Here is a 10027-nt window from a genome sequence, read left to right on the forward strand (position 1 = left end):
TATATATATATATATATATATATATATATATATATATATATATATATATATATATATAATTTATATAACTATAATTAAAATCAACCTTCAGAAAGTATTAATTACTTTCTCGTATATACGAAGTATAGAGAAAGTCTTGTAATCGTGCAAAAAAAAAATCGAGAATTTTACAAATCTTGACGTTTTACACCTCACTGATACGGAAAAACATAATTTTGCAATCTTGTTCGTATGTCTGTGTGTGTGTGTCTGTGTGTAAACTCGATAACTTGAGTACCGTTACAGCTAGGTTGATGAAATTTTATATGTAAGTATTTTATCAAAATCGTAGATCCTTATCAACTTTTGAGCGATTTCCAATAACCGGAAGTTGTACTATTTCTACTTTGAATTTTTCAAAAGCCTATAAGTTGAGTACTATTTCAGATAGATAAATGAAATTTCACATGTAAGTAAATAAACCGGGAGTGATATCCCCAAAACTTTCTCGAATATTTTTATATAAAATAACAGGGGATGGGAACTCGGGCTATACACATAATTTTTAATCCATTTTAAATACTTAAAGTTTTAAAAATAGAATAAAATCTCGTAGACAAAAGAATTGCACACCAAGTGAACGCCAAATAAAAAAGTGCATAATAGTGCGCAATATTATTAGTACTTTAAAAATTTACATTAGTTTTTTGAGAAATCGGAAGTAGCGTAAATTACTACTTCCGGTCAACGGAAATTACTCAAAATTTAACAGAAGGTAGAGAATTAGATCTTTTACTTACATGTGAAATTTCATGCATCTATATGAAATAGTACTCAAGTTATAGGCTTTTGAAAAATTCAAAGTAGAAAAAGTACCACTTCCGGTTATCGGAAATCGCTCAAAAGTTGATACGGATCTACGATTTTGATAAAATACTTATATATGAAATTTCATCAACCTAGCTGTAACGGTACTCAAGTAATCGTGTTTACACACGGACAGACAGACAGACAGACAGACAGACAGACAGACAGACAGACAGACACACAGACATACGGACAAGATTGCAAAATTATGTTTTTCCGTATCAGTGAGGTGTAAAACGTCGAGATTTGTAAAAATCTCGATTTTTTTTTGCACGATTACAATTCTTTCTCTATACTTCGTATATACGAGAAAGTAAAAATCTAATTCTCTACCTTCTGTCAAATTTTGAGTAATTTATGTTTACCGGAAGTACTAATTTACGCTATTTCCGATTTCTCAAATAACACATGTAAATTTATAAAGTACTAATAATATTGCGCACTATTATGCACATTTTGTTTTGGCGTTCGCTTGGTGCGCAATTCTTTTTTTCTATGAGATTTTATTCTATTTTTAAAAGTTTAAGTAGTTAAAAATCATGTCTATATTCCAAGTTATATAAGAATATTCGAGAAAGTTTAGGGGAGATCACTTCCGGTTTATTTTTAGATCATATTCACAAAACATTTCCGTCTTTAATTGGTTTTTTTTTTCACCAACAAAATAAAATGCATTGTTCTTCCTCCAAAAAACGTTTATGTTTCTTCTACAAGTGCCATGCCAAACCTTTTATATGAACCTACCTTTTGTCGCCCCCCCCCCCTTTCATCTGATATGAACCTACCTTTTGTCGCCCCCCCCCATTCTTAATCTTTGATATGAACCTACCTTCCCCCCCCCCCATCCTTAATCTTTGATATGAACCTACCTTTTGTCGCCCCCCCCCCCATTCTTAATCTTTGATATGAACCTACCTTCCCCCCCCCCCATCCTTAATCTTTGATATGAACCTACCTTTTGTCGCCCCCCCCCATTCTTAATCTTTGATATGAACCTACCTTCCCCCCCCCCCCCCCATCCTTAATCTTTGATATGAACCTACCTCAACCAGCCCTCCCCATACTATGTGTCACACATCCTAGTAGAGCAACATTTGGGATTTTATTTCATGACAGAAATCAAATACATTTCGTGCATATCGCTTTCGTACCTTACCATTTCCTTACCATATTTTAAAAAAACCTCCGTTTTTCATCAAAGCATCTCTTCAACAGGTAAGGCCCCAGAAAACACGAGTCAATATTTAAAGTGTAAGATCTTCAAGTAGAATTACGACACTTGGTTGTTGAATGGCTTACTCCACATCATCTCACTCTAAAGGCTCCACAACCTCAGGCCAATGTTGTACAAATACAAACCCACATTTTTAAAATTTTAAACAATGAGACAAACGCTAAGAAATAATTATGTTGGCTTAAGAAAGTTGAAAAACTGACACACGTATAAGTATAGACATCCAAACAGATGGATGGACAGACAGACAGGCACATAGATAGATATACACATGTATGTGCATACAAACGGATAAATGAACAGACAAACAAACGAACCAACAAGCTTCAAAATAGGTGGATTGACAAAAAAAAATAACAAAACAGGCGCAGTTCGATACACAGACATACAGATGTACAGATTGAATGACCGAGACCCCTTGACAGTAAAAAAGTCAACCTAGGGATAGAACTAGACAAACTATGTCAGACACACTGTGTCTCGTTTATACCAGCAGACAAATCTATAAATCAGCAGCAGTCTTGGACGCGGTGGGTGCAACACTTTACAACGATTCACCTCTGATTTCCGTGCAACGTTTTACAACTCGGATATCCGTCGAGATGACGAGATAACCTCCCCTGTGGTGCCCTCCGTCAGACTTTGGACCATCAAGTTTTCACTCAGCCATATATTTTTGTGTCTGGAGTGTTGACTCAAGATAAGGCTCTCGTCCTGCCCGGCAATTTCCCCTGGTGTCTGGCGCCGCTAGTCTCCCCTGCAAGAGTTGTCGCGCTTGTTTGCTCTTCTCACTTGAAGGAACTTTCGTCTTCAGCCCCACTGGCACCGACAGACAAACACACATGTACACACACATAAACACACACGCGTACACACATAAACACACACGTACACGAGCAAACACACACGCGTACACACATAAACACACACGTACACGAGCAAACACACACGCGTACACACATAAACACACACGTACACGAGTAAACACACAGGTACATACACATAAACACAAACATACACGCATAAATACACATACATCCACGCATGGTAACAAACATACATCCGCACACATTAACACAAAACACATACATATACATAAAAATATAAACACAGAAACAAATAATTTACCCGTAAACTCATTAACACCTACACCCATTAACATGCATATCCATACTTTGTTACACTCACATATAAACACATATACATACTAACCTCACTCCCCCCACCACCAACATACAACCCAAGAAACACACACACATAATCAGAGGCCCTACATAAGCATGCCCACACATGCTCACGACCTCAAGCTAAGCACTTTGTTGATCACATTATACGCTCAGCTACAGCAGTAACCCTCACTTAGCTGGATATAAAACAAGCGATCGACCAATGCTGGTGACATCAAGTGTCACGTCATCACGTACTGGGGTGGTGACATCAAGTGTCACATCATCACGTACTGGGGTGGTGACATCAAGTGTCACATCATCACGTACTGGGGTGGTGACATCAAGTGTCACATCATCATCTACTGGGGTGGTGACATCAAGTGTCACATCATCATCTACTGGGGTGGTGACATCAAGTGTCACATCATCACGTACTGGGGTGGTGACATCAAGTGTCACATCATCACGTACTGGGGTGGTGACATCAAGTATCACATCATCACGTACTGAGGTAATGTGACAACTGTCTGTCATCTATCGTTATAACACGTCTCTTATATGAGCTAACACTTTGTTGTCATGACCTTGTCGTCAGGTAGCGCTCTTTACCTGTTTACTACGTGAGGTCAGAGGTCAGCTCTCTGAGTCGCTTGCAACAAGTTGCAGTAAAGGCATAAAGTGGGGAAGGGGGGGATCAGTAAAGATTTACAATGTCACACCCCAAAAAGAGAGTAGGTGGTTCAAAATATATAGGGTACACACGTCAGGCAAGGTCCAGCTAGAGAAGGTCCAGTTAGAGAAGGTCCAGCTAGAGAAGGTCCTGCTAGAGAAGGTCCAGTTAGAGAAGGTCCAGCTAGAGAAGGTCCTGCTAGAGAAGGTCCAGTTAGAGAAGGTCCAGCTAGAGAAGGTCCTGCTAGAGAAGGTCCAGTTAGAGAAGGTCCAGCTAGAGAAGGTCCTGCTAGAGAAGGTCCAGCTAGAGAAGGTCTAGCTAGAGAAGGTCTAGCTAGAGAAGGTCTAGCTAGAGAAGGTCTAGCTAGAGAAGGTCCAGCTAGAGAAGGTCCAGGTAGAGAAGGTCCAGCTAGAGAAGGTCTAGCTAGAGAAGGTCTAGCTAGAGAAGGTCTAGCTAGAGAAGGTCTAGCTAGAGAAGGTCTAGCTAGAGAAGGTCTAGCTAGAGAAGGTCCAGCTAGAGAAGGTCCAGCTAGAGAAGGTCTAGCTAGAGAAGGTCCAGCTAGAGAAGGTCCAGCTAGAGAAGGTCCACTAGAGAAGGTCCAGCTAGAGAAGGTCCACTAGAGAAGGTCCAGCTATAGGTCCAGTTAGAGAAGGTCAGAGCTAGAAAAGGTCCAGCTAGGGAAGGTCCACTAGAGAAGGTCCAGCTATAGGTCCAGTTAGAGAAGGTCAGAGCTAGAGAAGGTCCAGCTAGGGAAGGTCCAGCTAGAGAAGGTCCAGCTATAGGTCCAGGTAGAGAAGGTCCAGGTAGAGAAGGTCCAGCTAGAGTAGGTCCAGTTAGAGGCGGTCCAGATAGAGAAGGTCCCGCTAGTAGAGAGATTGTCCATCAAGAATCTCTGTAGAATGCCCAAATCGTGCGCAGTCAGCCATTAGTTTTGGAATTAGCCCTACTCTAAGATGTAACAAAAGTCAAGAAATCCAACACTAGACCTTAATTTAATGGCCTCGTGAAACCATCATGTAACGTTTTACCCCCACAGTTTCGTAAATTAAACAACAGTCACCACAATGTGGTTCACACCATGAGATCTCGCAGAGTCTCGCCAGGCCACCGAGACTCTCATGTTGCTGGCATCACATTTCTGGCAGACGTCGAGTCCACGGTTAATTGCCTTGACCTTTCATGTATTTCCGTTACGTCCTCCCCTAAACGCTGTTTACCATGAACAACTTACGGGTTCAATTTCAAATTTTCATTTTTCCCACAGCGACCATTCATGTCTTGTAGCTACTGTATTTTCTTACCATCGAGTCAGGTTTCATTCAGGTCTATCAAAAAACAGACAAAAAACAGAACCATAAATGTGATTTACAACTTGGGTGACGTACGGAGAAATTGTCCGGTTATTGCGGCTTCAATAATTGAAGGTAAATTGTTGCTCGGTAAAATGTTCGGATGAAGAATTTTTGCTCCGGTAATTGTTCGCATGTAGGATTGTTGCTCTGGTAATTGTTCGGATGTTTTTAGTGTCCCCTGGAAGAAATTATCTGAAAGAAACCTTCTCACACACATATCAACAAATTATATTTTGTTATTCAATTTTTATTTTGTTCTTCTAATCATCTAATGAATTCTAATGTATACATCATGCAACTCCACTTGCCCTTCCTATGATCTCAAAGTTACCTCCCTTAAAATCTTCTGCCCTTTCTTACACCAATACAAATGTCAACATTGTCAAAGAATTTTGTTTCGACTCTTCCGGCAAACTAAAACTGTCCAATGAAATCACGTCTACCATGTATTACAAACATCCCAAGCGATTTCAGGGGCCATATTGTTTACATCCCTAAATCCTGGGCCCTCTCAAGTTTCACCCAGCGTATCCCGGCAGTCAAAAAGCCAATCAATCGCCGTAGGGCGGGACGGCTGGGAGCAGATATCCAGCTTAAAGAGATTATGTAAGCCGGACCCTCGCAGGAAATGGCTTTTATGTCCCCCGCCATATGCCCCGTAAGCTCCGAGCAAATACAACAATACACCGAGGCCAAGCTCATCCAAGGCCATTAATCACGTCTTAACAAGATCATATCGAGTTACTGGCCTTAGGACGATGAAAAATATGGAGCGGTAAAAAATATGATTGTCTGTAGTTTAAAAAGTAGGGATTAATTTGATATAAGTTGCACTGGTGGTAGGAAGGTATTTTCTCTGATAAATCTGGGGGGGGGGGGGGGGGAGGGGGGGGGGAGGGAGGGGGGCACTAGGTCAATAACTCTCTGGATATAATAACTCCGGACATAACCACCCCATCGACCATAACACCACCTCCCCAACATACCCCCCCCCCGACATATCTCGCTCCCCACCCTCGGGGAAATAACTCCCCGATTGATGTTTATATCAGGCAATACTGATGTTAGCGAGAACCAATTGGTGGTATATTTGTATGTAATTTTTTGTTAACATTCAAGTGGCTAGCTAAAATATTGCTATTCTGCCGTAAAAGCGTGACCTTATTTGTATTTGATCTGAGTTCGGACTCTCTAGCTATAAATGCTGCCTGCGTTGGCTTATGTGCCAACTGAAAACATTAGTAATGGCTTTGACAAAGTGAAGCAAAGCCAATAGCAGGCCTATGTCGAGGACTACTATATTGGCAGACCACAACGTCGAGGTCGGTGACAACCTGTTTCCACTTAATATGTGGAACATGCACACACGTGCAGAAGACCATATGCCAAAAAACAAACAACTCGGTTGAAGGCGGGCACAGAAGTTTCCTGTCCATTCTAGGATGTTGCTATCCCAATATTTGTAAATTCTTTCAATTTATTTAAAAAAGATTAAATTCTTTAAAAGGTTTGTTATGCACGGATAGAGAGAGTAGAGTTGGCTCACAGCCGGGCTAAGATCAGACTCAACGAAATCTTTCGTGTATCTATGTCACAGCTACTAATGGTTACAGTCATTGTATCATCAACTAAATCGTGGTTTGTACCAACTAAGTTCTGTACTGTACCAACTAAATCCTGGACTGTACCAACTAAATCCTGGACTGTACCAACTAAATCCTGGACTGTACCAACTAAATTCTGGACTGTACCAACTAAATCCTGGACTGTACCAACTAAATCCTGGACTGTACCAACTAAATCCTGGACTGTACCAACTAAATCCTGGACTGTACCAACTAAATTCTGGACTGTACCAACTAAATCCTGGACTGTACCAACTAAATCCTGGACTGTACCAACTAAATTCTGGACTGTACCAACTAAATCCTGGACTGTACCAACTAAATCCTGGACTGTACCAACTAAATTCTGGACTGTACCAACTAAATCCTGGACTGTACCAACTAAATCCTGGAATGTAACAACTAAATCCTGGACTGTACCAACTAAATCCTGGAATGTAACAACTAAATCCTGGACTGTACCAACTAAATTCTGGACTGTACCAACTAAATCCTGGACTGTACCAACTAAATCCTGGAATGTAACAACTAAATCCTGGACTGTACCAACTAAATCCTGGACTGCACCAACTAAATACTGGACTGTACCAACTGAATCATGGACTGTACCAACTAAATCATGGACTGTACCGACTAAATCCCGGACCGTACCAACTAAATCCCGGACCGTACCAACTACAGAATCCTTGGCTGTACCATACGATCACCGTGAGACACTAAACGTTGCGAGATTACCCGGACAAAAGATCCGGCTAAATGCAGGTATAGAATAGCCGGCTAGCAGCAGATCAGTGACGTATCGCTTGACGGGCCAACGGAAGAAGACGCTAGGATCTCAGAAACCAAATACAAGGTGGCCTTTCTCACCCTCTCTCACTAGATAGACATTTTAAGGACATTTTCTTTCCATCAACACGTTTTGGTTCCATCATCTATAGCTACACGTCTTATGGACATTTTCTTTCCATCAACACGTTTTGGTTCCATCATCTATAGCTACACGTCTTATGTACATTTTCTTTCCACTAACTCGTTTTATTCTAGGACCGAAATGTACTTGTATTCAGGACTTTCATGAAAGTGTACGTGTTCAGGTCTAAAGGTGTACGTGTACTCAGTGCTGGGATGATATTGATATGGAGTAGTTCATCCTTACACACATCTCATTTATGCTACTAAGACAACAACATCACCATTTCGTGCTTCTAGCCACATCATCACCATACAGCATGTTTAGGGTTTTGTTTTATATCCACCTACGGTGTACTCAAGTTGTACCTTTGGTGTATCCACGTGTATCTAATGTGTATCCATGCTAGATCTTCGTGCGGATGTAGCTATGGTATATCCTCGTTTATCCAGGCGACCTTCGTGTACTTGACTTATCTATATATCCATGCTGTATCAATGGTGTATCCATACGTTATCCATGCTGTATCAATGGTGAATCCATTCAAAGACGGCAGAAGGAAATCCCCCAGCATCGAGCAGCTGTTCGTTTTTAATGCCGACCTCCACGGCCACACATAGGAAGATGATAACCGCCCTTTAAGACTCGCTTACCGCCCTTAAGACTCGCTTAGTGCCGGGATTAACGCCTATCTCTTCATCCGTCACGCCGGTTGCCGGCCACGCAAGCCGCCGTGTCGTCTGCCGGTCACGGCACGCTCTCAGACAATCAACAATCCCCTGTAGCTCTAGCCCCATCAAACATTAGAAGACTGAACCATCTCCTTAGAGACATGAATGGCAACATTGAACTCCCACTGGCGTGGTGGCGCTGGTGGGGGGTTAATGGCGCTGGTTGGGGGTTAATGGCGTGTACTAAATTAGAATCCAAGTGTAAAAACACAAGTGTCGGATAACATCACTCCTCACGTGACCTCCATTATGTCCGCCATGACGATAAAACCCGAACCTTTAGATTTGCCTGATGGTGGCTGCTGATTTCGGCAGAGCATGGAGCGAGGCTGGGATGTATTTTTCCAAACCTCAGCTGTCTCAAGCTGTCAGCGATGTAGACATGCGACTAACGACTCAATAAACTCCACACGATGGAGACATGCGACTAACGACTCAATAAACTCCACACGATGGAGACATGCGACTAACGACTCAATAAACTCCACACGATGGAGACATGCGACTAACGACTCAATAAACTCCACACGATGGAGACATGCGACTAACGACTCAATAAACTCCACACGATGGAGACATGCGACTAACGACTCAATAAACTCCACACGATGGAGCTGTGACATGAACATAACGGCCACTTATGCTGAAAGATCCGCTGAACTGTTGTCTAGTTCCAAAGTTCCTCAAACGGCCACTTAGCTGGAAGATCCGCCGAATTGTTGTCTAGTTCCATAGTTCTATGCCTTAAGGGGGCAGTATCACCCAGACTAAGGGAGGAAAACAAAAATATTCACAAAAAAAAAACTATTCGACATACACATGTCAAAATTGTACAGCAGTAGTAACGGTTCTTCTGCTATAATACAGTATATAAATTGTAGGGTATATGTATAGCAACATATTTGCAAAAAATTATTTTGTTCATATTTTATTACATTTTGAATTTTTTTGTAAACAATTTTCCGAAACCATAAGTAAAGTACTTAAAATTTGCTATAAACCTTCCTTGCGTTAATGGCTATCGTCTGAACTAAAATCATAGGATTCTAATGAGGGATAAATTTTTTAGAAAATTTCTATGTTCAATTTTTTTTTGTTTGACTTTGAAAAATTCTAAAAATTTCAAAATTTGTCACAATGGATATCTTCTAGTTCCAGCGATAGGCTATCCTGTTATGCATCTCCTAGTGTATTTTCAGCAGGAAGGGCCTAAATGTTGGAAAACCGCAGCCACAAATTACTTAGTGAAAAATTTTTGGTTATATTATTTTTAAAAAATGTTTGCATCATACGTTAACTTTCTTTTATGTGCTGTTTTATAGCTCCTTATTAATTACTATTATGGTAAAAAAATTATGTGTGTATGTGTAATAGTTTTTTTTTGGCAAATTTTTTCGTCAATTTTCAAATGTCTGGGTGATACTGCCCCCTTAAGGACGTTGCGAGAAAAGACGAGTCGTTAACAAAATGGTGGAGGGATGTTCTCACAG

Source organism: Physella acuta, unplaced genomic scaffold (genome assembly GCF_028476545.2).
Source record: "Physella acuta isolate Inbredline_101_S28 unplaced genomic scaffold, ASM2847654v3 ptg000196l, whole genome shotgun sequence".
NCBI lineage: Eukaryota > Metazoa > Mollusca > Gastropoda > Physidae > Physella > Physella acuta.